Below are 18571 nucleotides of genomic sequence, written 5' to 3' on the forward strand. Positions count from 1 at the left end.
TTATTTCAAGTTCTAAAGGTTCCAATCGTCCAATGAAAATAACTTAGAATTTTGAGGTCACCAAAATTGCCACTCTCCTGGATTTTATTGTCCTGGATACCTAGCTATTTAGTGCTTTTTTTTGCCCTGTGGTAGGAAGGTGGCGATTTTTATCATGCCCATTTTATGATGGGTAAGAGAGTACCGATATGATACTGTATAATCCTCCCAGGGTTAAACATAAATAAATTAATAAATCAGGACAAAACCCAAACCTCTGAATTCCAAGGTCAAGGGCTATGTTATGTGTGAGATATCCCTGCCAGGGTGAGGTTGCAGAGGTATTCTGGCTCATTCTCAGCATCGTAGAGGAGATTCTAGTATCTACCAGGATGTTGATGAGCACCACCCAGGACCGCTTTCAGAATACGTGACACACCAGTAACAGCAGATGCCCTTGGACAGAGGGAGAAGGACGGTCAGTGGGTAACACTTTCACTTTTCATTTTCTCCTCTTCTGTATATTTTGAAAATTTTTATTTATTTATTTTTAAAGATTTATTTATTTTGAGAAGAGAGAGAGAGCATGTGAGCAGAGGAAGGGGCAGAGAGAGGGAGAGAGAATCTCAAGCAGACTCCCCACTGAGCGTGGAGCCCAGTGCGGGGACTCGATCCCACAACCCTGAGATCATGACCTGAGCCGAAACCAAGAGTCAGCTGCTTCAACTGCTGAGCCACCCAGGTGCCCCTATTTTGAAAAATGTAAAAAACAACTGTGTCTTGTTTTTCAATAATACAAAAACAATTTTTTTTTTCAGGCTGTGATTCAAAGATGCCCTCTGTGCTTGGTTGTGTTTGTCTCTGAGCGGACACAGAAGGGGCTGTGGGCTTTGGGCTGCCCCCTAGGGCTGGTGGCAGCTGTGCAGCGAGATGCTACCAAGGGCTACCTACAAACCAGGAGGTAGGAGGTCCCACATGGTCATCTTTTATCTTCCCCGGTTTTGTTGGGGTATAACTGACATACAGCTCAGTGAAGTTTAAGGTGTATGGCGGAATGATTTGACATACCCTATGGCAATCTTGATGGAACCCCTGCACCCGGGTTGGCCCAGCTCTCTTACTTTGGGGGTGCTGTGAGGGGAGGGTGGCAGGAAGAGTTGCAGTTGGGGGAGAGGAAGGTGGCTAACTGCCTTTGACACCATTCCACACCGAGTTGCAGGGCGCTGTGAGGATTGCTGTTTGCTAATTACACTTTGGTGAGAGCTGGTGCTCCTTGGAGAAAAGACCAGCCACATAAACGCAAAATAACAACCAAACATTGCTGCTAATATTGCCTAATGACTTTTCTCTTGAAATTCAGGCCTGGGCTGGTCTCACCTTTCAGGGGCCCATAAATTACCTCTCACGTGAACCACGAGGGTTCTCCCCAAGCCGCCCCCCGGCTGGTCCTTTCCTCCACAAAACACCATCCTCTGTGTGTCTCCTGATCCTTAGAGAAAAACTTTCTCCCTTTCAGCCAGTCTTTTAACCACAGGTGGTTATTTCTGTCTTGATTCTAAAACTAAACCCAGTCTGCTTTGTGCAATAGAGTGGGTGAAAAAGAGATTTCGTGGAGCTCGGTACCCAGCTGAGCTGCAGAAGTGAGAACAGGTTATCTGCCCACCTTTTCCCCCAGAACAAGACAGACAGTTGAGCTCCCCTCCTAACGTGATTCCGCTACTCCTTCGAGTCTCTCGTGTCTTGGCCGTGCTTCCCGACAACAGCAAGCCTGCAATTAGAAGTGACCACTTTTATGAGACATTGTTTTGCCAAAGCAAATACCCTCAATGTGTTGATGGAGGAGATTCAGGGGAGCCAGGATGAGGCCGCTAGTGCAATGCCAGGCTAACTACTTTTGAAAGAGGACCATATGTTGCCTTTACAACATCCCTTTGGTGTTTAATTTGATGAAACAATGTGCCATAATCAGCCGTGAGGACAGCGGTCGTGACTGATGGAGAGGGACTCACGTGGTACAACTCTGATGTCAAGATCACCACGCTAATCCCATTATTCGCTTGAGTTGGCTTGTTTTGGGCTACCTTCAAAAAAGTTATTTCTTTAATTGCCGTGAGGTCTAGAAGATTTAATGTATCATAAAACTCGTTAAATAACCGGCCGGATGACCCCCACTGCTGGGTAGTGTTCTGGCAAACTGGGGGGATCCTCGCCAAAGACTCTTCCATTCAATCCTACACCAACCCCCTCAAGCCTCAAGGGGTGAGTTTAGAGTGTAGAAAGTAGCGTGCACTCAGTAGTCAGCATTCCTCAAAATTCCATGTACATATGAATCATTGGAGTATCTTATTGAACCAGATTCTGATGCAGCAGGTCCAGGGTGGGGCCTGGGATTGCTCGTTGCTGGCAACGTGATGTCGATACTGCTGGTGCGTGGACCGCGCTCGAAGAGCAAGACGCTGGAGGATCTTGGGAACATGCAATAATAGCTGTTACCATGTATTTATTTTTTAAAGACTTTTTAAAATTTATTGATTTTGAGAGAGAGAGAGCACAGAGGGAGAGGGAGAAGCAGACTTCCTGCTGAGCAGAGAGCTGGATGGGGGAACTCGATCCCAGGACCCTGAGATCATGACCTGAGCAGACACTTAACTGACTGAGCCACCCAGGCATCCTGCAGTTAACATTTATTAACCACAGAGTCTGTCTTATAATATAAGTGCCTTATTTGTGTGTTATGTATGTTCCTTTAATCCTTACTTTCAGCCTCCTGGTAGATAGTATCACCCCCGCCGGATCCAGGAAGAAACCAAAGCACAAGCTAGCTGAATAACTTAACCTAGTGAAATCGCACAGCTTATCCGTGGCCGCGCTAAGATTCAAAGCTATGTCCTCGGCACTGTTTATTTGATTTTGTTTCTGTTTTCCCTTTCAACCCCTACATTATATTCCTTTTGACTTGGGATTTAACTCTCCGGCCCCATCTTTAGTGGAACGGTGGCGTCTGTGACCGAGATCTTACGGGGCTGGTACGAGGTCCATTATGAAATTTGTCTTGGGGGCTTTAGCTTTCTCTTTCTCTATCCCTTTCCCTAAAAGATGACCTCTGTCAATCTGCGATGCTCGTCATACTTGCATTTTAGAAGAAATCTGCGACAGCAAGGAAAACGTAGCCCAAGCAGGGAGCTGCTGGCGTCCTAACCCGAGCCCTGAGTGGTAGCTGTTTTAGCCTCTGTCCCTTCACGTTGAATTGGTGCTCGCAGTGAAGCTGGTCTGGCAGCCTTCCCAGAAGGGGAATGTCAAAGAGGAGAACAAAAACCTTTATAGGTTTCTGGGGGGAACTTAGGATCTTGGAAAACCTGTGTAAGGGAAAGCAAGGACATTTCTCTGACAACCTGTCTTAATTGGCATTTTTGCTCACCATTCATTCTACCCTGGGGCCATGATTAGGGACTGTTTTCTCAAGTCAATATATTTTGTGTGTGCGAGAAATGTATTTTTGATGTTACATTTTCAAAAGATTTTAAAAGGCAAGTAGATTTGTTTACATGGCTTCAGAGACACTGTAATTAATTTCTAAAAATAGCTCTTACAGATCCATAAACACACCTAGAAGGCAAAAAGAAGCCAAACAGTGTCAATTCAGAAAACTCATAGAACTCACTCAAGTGTTCCACTTTATGCAAACGAAGTAGGGATCATGTGTCAAAAAGATAAATCGAGTTATAGCATTTGCAGCATTTTTTTTATTTATTTATTTATTTATTTATTTATTTATTTATTTATAGATTTTATTTATTTATTAGAGAGAGAGCACAAGTAGGCAGAGCAGCAGGCAGAAGGAGAGGGAGAAGCAGACTCTCTGCTGAGCAGGGAGCCTGATGGGGACTTGATTTCAGGGCCCTGGGATCAAGACCTGAGCCAAAGGCAGACGCTTTACCAACTGAGCCACCCAGCCCCCCCCCCCCCAGCGTTTCCGTTTAAATGAATGTGCCTGAAGAACATTATCAGATTGGGGGTCGGGAGGCCTGCCTTTTGTGAATTTGAACCTTGGTTTCTGATAAGGGAACAGAAGGCCAGCTGAGGACAAAGCAGAAACTGACACCCCACAACCCTCCCCCCATGGGATGTACGTGACATTCCTCAGGCGCTCCTGGCTGCCCTAAAGGACAAAGAAATAGTTAACCTGTAGAGACCACAATCCTGCAGGACTTGAGTCTCCCTCAGTTTACAAATGTTTTAGCGATCTACAAGACAAAGCATTTCTATCAGTAACCTAGCTTCCAGAAGGGAATGTAGATACAATTATGTCCTTATAATCTGCAGCCTCCAGGAAGTTCCCAACCATCTCAATGCTAATGCCTTGCTAGAGGGAAAAACCACCTTCACTTGACAATGGCAAGGCCTCCGGTATCCTGTGAGTCTTCTTTAACATATGAAAGTATTTTCTCAACCTCCCTCTTTCCTTACTTCCCCCAACCCCATAGTATATAATCAGTCCCCCTCACAACCCGGGGCAGCAGCTCTTCCTGCCCGCGGGTCCTGTCCCCGTGCTTCCATAAACCACCATTTTGCACCAAAGACGTCTCAAGAATTCTTTCTTGGTCATCAGCTCCGGATTCCACCCCACTGAACCTCACCTAGATTCCACAACCACACCAGTTTCCTCCTCTGTGAAATGAGGGAGGTAGACATCCAGAAGTGACAATTGATGAGGTAAGTCTCCCCGGGTGAGGCAGCCACGGAGTGAGCTTTACCGGTCAGGTGAGTTTGCGGAGTGAGATTTACCAATCAGATTAGTTTGAGGAGTGAGCTTTACCAATCAGGTGAGCTTGCGGAGTGAGATTTACCAATCAGATTAGTTTGAGGAGTGAGCTTTACCAATCAGGTGAGCTTGCAGAGTGAGATTTACCAATCAGATTAGTTTGAGGGGTGAGATTTACCAATCAGGTGAGCTTGCGGAGTGAGATTTACCAATCAGATTAGTTTGAGGAGTGAGCTTTACCAATCAGGTGAGCTTGCAGAGTGAGATTTACCAATCAGATTAGTTTGAGGGGTGAGATTTACCAATCAGGTGAGTTTGCGGAGTGAGATTTACCAATCAGATTAGTTTGAGGGGTGAGATTTACCAATCAGGTGAGCTTGCGGAGTGAGATTTACCAATCAGATTAGTTTGAGGAGTGAGCTTTACCAATCAGGTGAGCTTGCGGAGTGAGATTTACCAATCAGATTAGTTTGAGGGGTGAGCTTTACCAATCAGGTGAGCTTGCAGAGTGAGATTTACCAATCAGATTAGTTTGAGGGGTGAGATTTACCAATCAGGTGAGCTTGCGGAGTGAGATTTACCAATCAGATTAGTTTGAGGAGTGAGCTTTACCAATCAGGTGAGCTTGCGGAGTGAGATTTACCAATCAGATTAGTTTGAGGGGTGAGATTTACCAATCAGGTGAGTTTGCGGAGTGAGATTTACCAATCAGATTAGTTTGAGGGGTGAGATTTACCAATCAGGTGAGCTTGCGGAGTGAGATTTACCAATCAGATTAGTTTGAGGAGTGAGCTTTACCAATCAGGTGAGCTTGCGGAGTGAGATTTACCAATCAGATTAGTTTGAGGGGTGAGATTTACCAATCAGGTGAGCTTGCGGAGTGAGATTTACCAATCAGATTAGTTTGAGGGGTGAGATTTACCAATCAGGTGAGCTTGCGGAGTGAGATTTACCAATCAGATTAGTTTGAGAAGTGAGATTTACCGGTCAGGTGAGCTTATGAAGCTACAGCCATAACTCTCTGCTTTCCATTGGGTCTCTTGGGTGCTTCGTAAGACACTAGTATTTCTCTGCTTCAGCCAAATGAGATTTCTCAGAAACCTCAAGTATATACAGATAGGTAATACATATTTTATTTCTATTCTTTGATTGCTGAACCAGGCGACCAAGACTGTGCCACACATAAATTATGCAACTCGACAACAGTATGAGATATTATTCTTCCCACTTTACAAGGGGTCAGGGAAGCTCTTGGAAGAGTGGCTTTACTATCATAGAAGACTGCGCGCATAGGTCAACGGTCAACGGCATTTGCTTCAGCAGAGACCCACACACGACACACATCCCTCCCGTCTAACTACGCGGCTTTCTGTTGTTAGCATTGCATCTCCTTTCTAGAGAAGAAAGGCTTTGTGTTTTAGCCTATCGTTAGCTATTTAAAAATATTTCTGCTGCAGCTTCTGTTTCTAAGACCATTAGCAGCCCTAAGTACTTACTCCTGTTTCTTCAATCTGGCATGGAACTTGGGTCAACTTTGGTCTCACTCATCCATGGGTTCTTTTCCATCTTAGTGAATTGTTAAGGAGAAGCCTGCCCCAAGCAGGTGACTGGAGACTGAAAGTCCTGCATGTGCTGATCGCTTTCCATCCTAACGTAGTTGCTGCATTACAAAATGCATGGGGAAATGTGCCATCTCTCTAAAAATATTTTACTTAACGTATGCATTTCCTTAGCCCAAAGTTCTTCACGAGTCATGGCCTCTGTCTTTGAAATGTCCTAAAACATCACGACAGTGCGAAAAAAAAATCTTAGATGGGACGGAAAAGGGATGGATGTTACCAGGAAATGTGTGCAAAGCTCTGGGAGTGGGAGGGAGGGTTGGAAATTGGGAAGAGGTCTGTTCCACGTGCAGCCCTGGGGTAGAGTTTCTTGTCGCTGAGCTGTTTGTAACTTTCTCTGCCACTTGTGTCACCAGATTTAAATGACCGGTTTGGGCTTAAGGGCTCACATGTGCAGGATATTCTGAAGGCTTGGATGAATTCATTCAAAACGACTGCACCATGTCTGGGATGGAGGCTGACCCACTGTTCTCTCTAATGCTTTTACTTTATTCGGGTTCCCAATAGCCAACTGTCGCTGACTTTGCACATTTATGAGGTATGATTATACTTGCTGGTTGGAAACTCTTAATGCTTCCAAACATCAGTACAAGGTTTAGGGGCAGAAAAGGGAAAAGGCTTAAAGGAATGTTTGAATTAACTCATAACCACTGCTTGCAAAGTGGCTAAAAAGTCTGATTTTTAAAAGTGGCCTTTACAGTAAACGGAAACATGTGATAATGAACTTACTGAAATAAGAAAGAACCCACTTAGTGTTGCAAGGTTGGTGATCCTGCGGCTGTAGCCAATCAAGGGGAGAGTTTTCAATTCAAAGGTGTTAGATCAAGCTTAAATCTGAAAAAAATTCTTAGTCTGTTACCTTTCTTTGTTTCTCCTAGAAAGTGATGGAAATATATATTACTCTCATCTACTATTCTGCTGTAGTTATAATGAACCAACGAGTTTTTTAACCCATCCAGACTGAAAATGATCACCTAACGGATGATAAATGACATGATAGAAATATTCACCTGACTTCCTATACAGAATTCTCTCTCAAAGATTTGGCAGGAATTTAACCTACTCACTGAACAATTCAAACTGCCATAGAAAAATAAAATGGGTGTTAGCTAATTTACACATAATTGCCTATGAAAAGATTCAGAAATGTAAATGACCCATTTTGAAAGATCAGTGCGGTTCAAAGGAGGGGAGGTATTATAACCAGTTTTAAGCAACAGGTAGTAAAATGAATAGAGACGAAAGTGTTTGATCTCCCCCTCCACGCTCTCTGCTCTATCTTTTAAAATCACACGTCTTAAATTAATTCCATTAGATTTTCAGCTGCTTTCCAAGAAGCAGGGTGCCCGAGCAGAACAAAATGTTTCCTGCAAGACAATGGTCCTGCTTAATTTGATGCCTTCAGCAAAAACCCAACAATATCCCGTGAAACCACTACACCCTATTTTATCCTTTCCTTTCCTTTCTTTTCTTTTTTCTCTTTCTTTCTTTCTTTCTTTCTTTCTTTCTTTCTTTCTTTCTTTCTTCTTCGTCTTCTTTTTTAAATGTTTCACTTGCAGGAGCGGGGAGGGGAGGGGAAAAGGCTAAAACAAACTAATTTTTGGTCATTTTATTCCTTTCGCAAACAGTGTGAAGACTAACCAATTTGTACTTACAAATCTGGTGCATTAGCAGGCGGGGACCCTAAATCCACACGCACACAACCAGTAACTGTTTGTATGCCAAGCTGTTTGTAAGCCTGATTTGACAGGAGAGAGCTATTCATTCTTTTGTCAACTGTCAGTCTCAAACCTTAACCTGCCCGGGTCCCGGGGTATGGGAGCGCTAAATCTTCCGTCCTACGACTGTATAATGAACAGACCGTTTCATTAGTGGGACAATTCACTCGACAAATCCAGCCCAAACAACTTATTTCACAATTTGTGAGCAGAATTAAATTTCGGGGGCGCCTCAGGAGGAGGGAGGGAGGGGAGGCGGGGGAGTAGGTGAGCCTCGCACAATATACTGAGGGATCAATGTGTTGGGACAAGTGTTCCAGGCAATTTTGCTGGCAGTTGTGGGCTGAGGCTCGCGAGGCCGCGGCATGCAGATCAGCGGATTAGGGGGGGCCCCGCAGCATTAGGTCAAGTGTCTCGAGGGGGGCTGATAAACACCCCAAACCTGACAACAGATTTTCCTTTCTCCCTGCACCACTTGTTAAGTGTCAGAGCAAATCTTTTGAATGGCAGTCGAGTTTACTTAGAGGCCCTTTCTTCAAGAAGACACTCTATCCATTTTCTGAAGCCCATTCCAGGCTGCCTGGGGAATAAATTTGCCCCACATCTCGCACACAAAAAAACGTCTTTTTCCTCCACATCTTGACTATGAGCCTTTGTCTCAAGGTGTGTGAACCAGAACAAAAATCCACATCGAGAGCCCCTAAGGTTTCAGAGCCTCTGGATTTAGCTTTAATACAAATTAAACACTTTGAAGATTACACAAATACTTTTTTTTTTTTTTTTTAGTCACAAAAAACCCTCTCATTTTTAACATTAGCAATGTATAGATTCTGCTGAATGGGAAAATTTCAAGCGGCAAATGGTCACAGAATTACTTGATCGTAATAACATCCCATATGGACATCGCTATTAATTCAAACCAAGTAAATAGCCCGCATGCTACATTTCTTATGTTGTAAGAATCCCAAGCGGGAGAAGCCATGCTTATTGTATTAAGTTGTATCTCTGTGTTAACGCAAAGTGCATGATAGAAAATCTGTGTTGCTAACATCAAACATTTTCTAGCTAGGTTTGAGCAGAGATGCTTGCTTTTGACTTTGAGATGTTCTAGAATGTTTAAATGGAATCAGTGTTTGAAGAGCCTTTGTTCCAGCGTGGCTTTGCTTTATGGTTTTACTTCTTGTTTCTTTTGGCAGTTAAATTTTGAAATGATCAAGTAGGAGAGCCCTCTGGAAATTAGAATGTCGCTTCCCTAGACATTTAAATCGGAACTCTTTGGGGTAATAATTTTGCGGATATTTTCCTTTTAATACGTATTTTGGTTATATTTTTAGAATATTTGTTTCTTTTTTAACTTAGCTAATGGAAACTGTGTTATTGGAGTATTGAAAAATTCTTTAGGGGCGCCTGGGTGGCACAGCGGTTAAGGGTCTGCCTTCGGCTCAGGGCGTGATCCCGGCGTTATGGGATTGAGCCCCACATCAGGCTCCTCTGCTATGAGCCTGCTTCTTCCTTTCCCACTCCCCCTGCTTGTGTTCCCTCTCTTGCTGGCTGTCTCTATCTCTGTCAAATAAATAAATAAAATCTTAAAAAAAAAAAAAAAGAAAATTCTTTAAAAAGGGAATGCCTTTCATTTCTGTTGCTAGCTCCAGCTACTGTATAAAGAACATTCAATCAGGCACATTCGTCATTAGTCCCCCCCCCCAAATTTTATACTATTCTCCCCGCCCAGAAATTTTTCTACTGTTAAGTTAGTCTACTTTCTAACAGATAACTACTCACATCTCTGCTTGATGAGGACTTCAAAGCCAAGTGTAATCGTTACAGGGATAGTCAACCTCTTTTTTAGGAAAGAGAAACGTACTATATCTCATAGTGCTGAACACACTGCATTCGAGAGAATTTTCAGCCCACGGTGGACCTTGATGAGTTAGTTTGTTGCATGGACCACTTTCTGTCCTGCCTCCAAAGATGGTGGTGTTTCTTGAGAGAGCTAACTTCAGTATTTCCTTTCCCTGAACAGGCCCCAAGCTAACTGAAAAAAATCCCGGTTAGCCTGGCTGTTTCATTGGTGCCCTGAGTTCTATGATGGCAGGAATTCTATGAATAATAATGGGACACGCCATCCTGTGCAGCCTCCCAGAGAATTCAGTCTAATCACCCGGAAATTCTGCTTGGTCAGAGTTCTTTCTCTTTCCATAAACTGCTTTGGCTCCCTCTTTGCTTCCACATCATTGAAGCCTTTCTGCCACCCTCCAATCCATCCACGGGGCCTCTACTGATCCTCATCCTGGGGTTTCCCAGGACTTCCCAGCAGCTCTGGCCCAGAGGCCTCCTTCCAGGACCACACCTACTCTTCTAGAATGCCCAGGCTACACGGGACAGAATCAGGAACAAAGAAGACATGTTCCTAAATTCTCCGCGTAGAGACATCCACCGCCAATAGACTGGAGACCATTCTTCCAGATGTCTCCCTGGCATTTGTACATTATATTACATGAAAATGATGCCAGACCACACACGCCATATATTATGGAGATTTTTTTTGCGTATCCCTGACTCTAGGTCTGTACATTCCCTTTTAAAGGTAGCATAAGAGTCCGTCATCCAGGTACTCAATTCTCCAGCTAAGCCCTTTTTCTGTGGGCCAGTTAGTGTGTGTCCATTTTGTTCATATTATAACGAACACTGAAACGAGCATCTCCGTGCAAACATTTTTGTGTACTTCTCTGGTTAAAGAGGAGTGATTGGGTCAAAGGATATATACGGGTATTTACACTCATAGTCAAGCCATCCTCTGGGAATTGATTACATCATACAAACCCTGTCAGCTGACGTTTTATGGGCTGGATGCTCAGTGGCTGGGAAGCTATATTGACCTGTATTAATTCAGCCTCTTGCCACCTGCAGCACGTATGCCTGGGGACTGTGCTTGTCTTGCGGTCTCTCTAGGTTCGTCTGGCCATTTACAAAATAACTCTGCTGCCTTCTCCTTCTTTTTCTTACCTAAACAGCATATGACATTTTGGGGACCAACTTGCTCATGCTTACAAGAGTCTCTTGAATTATTTGAACAGGTTGGCTGCACAAGACAGAAACTTGAATCCTTATATTTCATATGTCCTGGGATTTACTTGGCCCATGGATAGTCTCTCCACTGCTTTCTCCAGCTTCGTCCTCTTCCTTTGTCATTTTATGTGAAAGCATGTCCCTTGGCACATGCCACACCCTCTAGCTGTGTAGAGATTCCCTTTATTTTATTTTTAGTAGACGTTAATTGAAATTATAAAACCAGCATGGTCTAATTCCATAAAGATACAAAAACAGAAAAAAAACCCCACTCTTTCTCCAAGTTGTGACCTAATCTTCATTGATCTCCATGTCTATAGTTTTGTGTCAGTACCATACTGCTTTGAGTGACATAATCTTCAAACTGTCCTCCAGAAGGTTACGCAAATGTTTGCCCCCTTCGTGAAGCCACCGCTCTCTTGTGGTTGGAATGTCATATTTCATCTTAAACAAAGAGCTACAGCTATGGGGATTTATGAACTTTCAGAACATTGGCTTCTCAAGGTAAACAATGTTTTCTCTTTATAAAATAAGGTTAATTTGAGGGTTAAAAAATTACTATTTCTACTGGTGCTGTAAATAGGAGATTTGGTTAAAAAAGAGGGTACCTGGGTGTTTCAGTTGGTTAAGTGTCTGACTCTTGACTTCTGCTCGGGTCATGATCTCAGGGTTGTGAGATCCAGCCCCACATGGGGCTCCACATTGGGCATGGAGCCTGCTTAAGATTCTCTCTCTCCTTCTACACCTCCCTACCAGTCTCTCTCTCTCAAAAAAAAAAAAAAAAAAAAAAAAAGATAAAAAGAAAAAAGAAAGGAAGAAAAGAAAAGAAAAGAAAAACAGAAAAAGAGGAAAGGGACCCGACTTGAGTTTTCATGACTTGATCATGGAGTAAATGACACATTTTCAGAATGAAGTAACAGCAACAAGCTTTGGGTCCTAGTAAACGAATTTCTGAACGTCTGGGACAACTTTCCATGGTGGTGCAGGAGGGATGAACACAGCTGAAGTTGTAGATGTGATCTCAAGATTGGTCCGTCTTCTGTGTTGTCCTGTGCCTCCCCTTCCTGCCTCTCCTCTGGTGAGCCAGCAATCATCCACTTCGACGCTGGGTGTCCCCCAGAGCTTTGCCTCTTTGATGTATGTGCATGGATTCTTGCTTTTGGGTGTTTTGACATTCTTCATTTCCAACAGCTGTGGGCTAAACACTTGCAGGCAGTGCGTGGTTCCATTCTGCCAGGATGCTTGCCAACAGTTTCATGTCCTCTTCTCTTGGATGTAAAGCTTTAAAAATGCTTAGTTTGCTCTTATTTCCAACAGTCTAGCCCCGTGTTTTAGATGTGGCTGCTGAATCTGGATGACATGTTGGAGGACTGGGTTTTCATGGGGTTTAATTATTTCTCCCTAAGAAACGTGTATGTACATTGCTTCCTCTTTGTAATCAAGAGTTGACTCCTATTTGTAATTCCTACACTTAACCAGGTTGTGTCACTAGAGAATTTGTGCAGCATCTTTGATTCCAATTAGGTGGTTCCTGAACATTGTTAAAATAGCAACCTCTGAATGGAAAATAGAATCAGGAATTTAAGTCATATTGAATCCCTGGAACGTGAAGTCCATGAACGTGTGGAGTGTTTTGTCTGTTTGTTCACTGCCCTATCCCCGGCAGTGCCCAGAACACACGAGGTACGGAGTAAATATTTGTGGCATGAATGAAGGAGAAAATCCAATGAAAAAGAATGATATACTCTGAATAATTCAATGTAGTGGTGATTCAAATCCCCCTTTTCAACCTCTCATCGATTTTTAAGTAAATAAAAGCTCTGTGACTTTGTCAAGTGTCTTGAACTCTCTGAATCCCAGTTTCCTCATCTATAAGATAAACACTTGATAACTTCTAAAGTCCCTTCCAGGCTTAAACCTGATGTGTGATACACATGCATCAGTGATGGTCTAGCCTGTGCACCTGCTGCCAGGCAGGACTGCTCAGGAAAAAAAAAAAAAGTGCCAAATAGACATTTCCTCCAAATATTTGGGAACGGAGGTACTGAAGAATGAATGTTTAACACAATCAAAGGATAATAATTGGGATGCATAGGTTCCTTTTCTGCCCCTCTCCCTCCTTCCCTTCTCTCTCCCTACCTGTCTTTGGTCTCATTGCCACCCCAGGTGATTCACTGGTGAGTCACCACTCTAAGTAAAATGAATTTAAAAATGACTCAAACCAACCAACCAAACAACAACAACAACAACAACAACAACAACAAGTGAGGCATTTTCCAGCTTTTCCATACTTACAGCACAATACTTTGTACTTTAAAACCTGGGGAAACAATATATGGCTTAAGTGGCACAACTAGAATTTTCTTGGTCAATACCGTCTTAGTTATAATAATGCAATACTCTGAAAAATAAATTTTAGAATAATATATTGAGTATAATCATATTTCATAGGTAGCCAGATTTGTTCTGGAATGAATTTATTTTGTCTATTTTCAAATCTATTAAAATACTAGAAATTCTATTGCTGTTCACAGATTATTCTGTTTTAGTGGCTCTCATCTTTAAATGTTTTCATGTCATTATATTTTTCTCACTAGTTATTTCTTAATTCATTAAAGGAAAATATCTGAGTAGTAAATCTCTTGACCCCATGATATAATTTGATATAAACTTATAATTTCGTAGCCATTTAATTCTATAAATAAAAAATCCATCCATTTGTCCAGTCACTTTTCTCAAAGTTATATGCCTAGTTCCAATATATTAGTTTGGTTGGGAGTATTGCCCTGAAATACAGAGGGGATCGTAAGGACTCATCCACTTAATATAACCTGATAGATCTTTGAGAAGGGAAAGAGAATGAAAGAGGGAAAAGCCCCGCGGCTCTCTGGAAAACAATGGTAAAATACCCTGTGGGCCAAACACAGATGCTTCACTTTAAAATTTAACGATGATTCCATTTTAAATGCTGGTCATTTACTTTTGTTTTAAGGACATTTTTTAAAAAGGGAAAACAGGGGACGCCTGGGTGGCTCCGTTGGTTAAGTGGCCGGCTCTTGATTTCTGCTCAGGTCATGATCTCAGGGTCCTGAGATCGAGCCCATGTTGGGCTCCACACTAGGCATGGAGCCTGCTGGAGATTCTCTCTTCCTCTGCCCCTCCCCTGCTCACGCTGGCTTGATCACTCTCTCTCTGTCTCTCTCTAAAAGAAATGAATCTTTAAAAAAAAAAGAAATAAAAAGGGAAAACAAGTATAGAAAGAGAGAGGGGGGAGGAAGGGAGGAAGCAGAAAGGAAGGAAGCAGGGAGGGAGGGAGGAAGGAAGGAAACAAACAAGCTATTGCTGAGGCCTTGACCCTTGCTTATCTGGGGAGAGAGTGTTACCACGATAAAAGCTTTCAAATGCTTGGCAACCCCTGGAGCTGACCCTTCCCTTCCTTCCTGCCAGTAGTCTCTGAATTTCACCTCCCTTCCTTACAGTTTTTTCTTGGCCTCTCCACCTCCTTTCTCCCTCCTGTCCCTGAGTATTTCCCCACTCTTGCTGTGATGTGCCCGTCACTCGGCATCCAGTGGGGACAACAGGGGTGTGGTAGTGCCCACGTGGAACTGACCCTTTCCTTGGGGAGGACAGAGACAAAGCAGAAAATCACACGGACTAATGCAATTACAAAAGCTGAGAAATGCGACAAAGGTGACAGGGAGAGAATAACCATGGGACACATTAGACCACTGGGTCAGCAGAGAACTCTCTAGGGAAGTAAAATATTTCAACTGAGACTTGAAGAATGAGCGAAAGTTCTCCAGGAGGCAGGGGTCTCTGTGTGTGTGTGTGTCTGTCTGCCTGTTGGGTTGGAAGGTGTGGAGCTCAGGCAGAATGAATAGCAGGTACAAAAGAAGGCTGAATGTGTTAAAGATGCTGACTGGTGGCCAGAGTGGCCGGGGGAAGGTCACAGGTCGAGCCTTGAGGGCTGAGTCAGCACTTTGGATGCTATCTAGAGCATTCGTGGGAATCCGCCGAAGAGCACTGCATTGAGGTTAACGTGATCTGAGTTTTAAGGAAATTTTAATAGTGTTAAGGTTTTTCTGACCCCCCTATAGGGAATCGGTTGTGGTGATCTGAACTGAGGAAAGCCAACAACGCACCTAAGCGAAGCGTCACTGCAGAGCATAATGATAGGAGCCAATTCTTCAGGTTTCGAATCCCAGCCCCACATGTTATTACCTGTGTGGCCTTGGGCAAGTGAATGGAGCTCTCTGTGCCTCTGTGTCTTTAGCTGTGAAAGTGGGGTGAGAATAGAATCAATCTGAGGATTAACTGAGCATAGCGTCTGGCACATAAATGCTCCATGACCATCGGCCATTACGAGGACAGACCCATTCCTGAAGTTTGCTCTAGTTGGACACAGGTCTGTCAGAAGGTGAAATGAAATGAAACTTTGTAAATGGAATGACATTTTAAATGTTTTCTAGGAAAAGTAGCCCATGGAGAATCGGTGAATAAACCAAGTAAGTGGGCAAACAAAAAAACAACACCCTGTTATCGTTCTAGCTGGAAAAACCATTTCACACATGAGGTTGCCTACCATGAGGACAGTTGTCACACGGCCTGAGGAGTCCCCTGAGGGCAGTGAACCAGCCCAGTCTTCCCACTTTAGTTTAATCCGTCAAATATCAGAATATCTCCTGCTTCTCCTACCTGCAGGGTACTGCTATCGGTTAAATTTGTTTTGGCTGCGAGAGACAAAAACTCTTCAATCCGCTCAAACCAGGAAGCGCTCTGACTTGGACCTGGCGAGAGGTCCCAAGATAGGCTGCCTCTGCCTTTCTGGAAACCTTTGCCTCTGCTACCTTCTGGTGCTGGCCTAATCAGGCTGCGGTCAAGATGGTCAACATAGTTCCTCATGTCCCATCCACACAGACAACATCCCTCGTAAACAGAGGGACAACCTCTTCCTGTATCTCCTTTTAAAAAGCAAAGAAACCTGGGGTGCCTGGGTGGCACAGCGGTTAAGCGTCTGCCTTCAGCTCAGGGCGTGATCCCGGCATTCTGGGATCGAGCCCCACATCAGGCTCCTCCGCCATGAGCCTGCTTCTTCTTCTCCCACTCCCCCTGCTTGTGTTCCCTCTCTCGCTGGCTGTCTCTATCTCTGTCAAATAAATAAATAAAATCTTTAAAAAAAAAAAAAAAGCAAAGAAACCTTTCCCTGAAGCCTTTCCACAGAACTGCCTCATACCTCACCGACCACAAAATTGACCCACAACTAGGCTGGAATCAGTCATCGGCAAGGGGAATGGAGTCATCATGACTGATTTCAACTCCTCATGGTCGCTGTCCTGGGGCCATGGCCTCCTCTAAAGCAAATAGACAAAGTTGAGAAGAGGAGACACCTGGACAAAGTCAGATTGTGTCAGGATGGGGGAGAGAAGTGTCTGAAGGTTAGGCAACCAACAACACCCGCTATATCCCTGTAGGGCAAACCACCACCCTTCAAAACCTCACACCCTGCGGAGGGAAGTGGAGACACAGAATTCGAACATTCATCGGAATGCAGAAATTGATGGACTAGAGTTTTGATCAAAGGACATAGGAGTGTGGAAGAAAAATTGATTGATTCTTCCCTGGCTGGTTTCCAGGCTGGTGAAATCTGACCAGCTCATTGAAGAACTGAGTATGAATCCGCAGAAATATCCTGGTAGAAGTAAACCTTCTTCACAATGTCCCTAAAACCAAGAATGATTTTTTCCAATATATTAAAAAACCTTTAAGTGGTGGCAAAATACACATAACGTACAATTTACCCTCTCGACCATTGTTAAGTGCCTAGTTTGTCGTATTAAGTACGGTCACATAGTTGTGCAACCAACCTCCAGAACTTTCTCATTTTGCAAAATCGAAATTCTATGTGCATTCAACAATTTCCCGTTTCCTCCTCCCTCTAACATTTTACTTCGGTTTCTATGGATTCGACTACTCTAGATACTTCCTAGAAGTCGAATCATACAGAATTTATTCTTTCGTGTCGGGCTTATTTCGCTTAACACAATGTCCTCAAGGTTCATCCATGGTGTAGCATGTGTCAGAACTTCCTTTTTTTTTAAGGCTGAATAACTTTCCATTGTATGTCAGAACCACATTTTGTTTATCCGTTCATCCATGGATGGACACTTGGGCTGCCTCCCCGTCTTGGCTATTGAGAATAGCCCCGCCATAAACACTGGGGCATAAATAGCTGCTCGAGTCCCTGCTTTCAGTTCTTTTGCAGAGATACCCAGAAGTGGAACTGCCAAGCTTGATTTTGAAATCTCTGATGGAAAACGGTGTTCTTCACGTAAAGTTTGTCATTGAAGGCGGATGCACTAGGTCTGTGTCTGAGCCTGGCCGCCCAGCGTGGTACCTTGTCAGGCAGCAGCTTTAGCAGCACCTGGGAGGTGGTTAGACGCGCCCAATCTCAGCCCCAGCCTCCTTAGCCAGCCAGCATCTCCGAGTCGCAGGGAACCCCCACGTGATTCAAATGCACGTTAAAGTTTGTGAAGCCCTGCTCCCCAGGACCCCTTCTTGTTCTTGCAGAAGTTTACGATCAGATGTCTCTTGCTCTCTGAGGTTTTACCCACATGCCAACATTTGCTCTTCTTTCTTTCCCTTTAGGCGCTATGGACAGATCGTTTGCTTTCGGGGATTTCATGTTTAACGCTGCAGCTGCGTTCTTCCCATTTACGGTTTCATCTGCCGCTAAACGAGGGAGAAATTAGACCAGCAGGAATCAAGAAAGAAGGCCCACATCGAGGTGACTGCTAATGAAGTCCCATCTTGAAGATTATTAGTTTAATACAGCGACAGCGCAAACAAACAAAAAAAGAGCATATTTTAGTTGGGGTTGAGAAGGGGAGGACAGGGGGAAACAGGAGTATGTGAAAAGAATTGCTAAGTGGCTGGTAAATAGGCTTAAGTTATTTAAACTGGCAGCGAGCGCAACTTAAACAGTATGTTTTGCATCATCTAAATTTCCAAATACCTGGAGTATATTTGTAAACATGGCAATCTAACATGTTACTGAACAGCACATTCGTATTCAAATGAGCATAAATGAGGATTTAACAGCTGATTGCACAGTGTGAATGATAGTAACTAATTGTCAAGTCGGAAAGTTGCAGAGATAATGGTACTAATGCGACCGGCGCGCAGCCGCGGCGATATGACTTACAGTAGCAAACTCGTGAATTTTAAGCGTGCTGCCCGAGTCCCGCACATAAAAGATCGGTTCTGGATTAGGGCGACGTAGGCAAAATGGGCAGTCAGAAGGGAAAAGGAGGGCGAGGAGGAAGAATTGGAGCTAGGTTGGAGGGGCGGTGTGAAACTTTTCTTTCCCTTCACCTCTTTTATAGCGGCCGTCAATGGGGCTCCCTGGCCATTCACGCTGTCCCTCT

The 18571-nt window shown here is 43.8% G+C and overlaps 1 long non-coding RNA gene across 1 annotated transcript; it reads left to right on the plus strand.

The window, feature by feature from the left end:
* Positions 1-797: 797 nt before the first annotated feature.
* LOC130542602 (uncharacterized) lies at positions 798-18236 on the plus strand. Its single transcript, XR_008957269.1, has 2 exons — positions 798-940; positions 17793-18236. It is a non-coding gene; the product is annotated as an uncharacterized LOC130542602 (long non-coding RNA).
* The last annotated feature ends 335 nt before the right edge of the window (positions 18237-18571 follow it).

The sequence above is a fragment of the Ursus arctos genome, unplaced genomic scaffold (assembly GCF_023065955.2).
Source record: "Ursus arctos isolate Adak ecotype North America unplaced genomic scaffold, UrsArc2.0 scaffold_4, whole genome shotgun sequence".
Classification (NCBI taxonomy): domain Eukaryota; kingdom Metazoa; phylum Chordata; class Mammalia; order Carnivora; family Ursidae; genus Ursus; species Ursus arctos.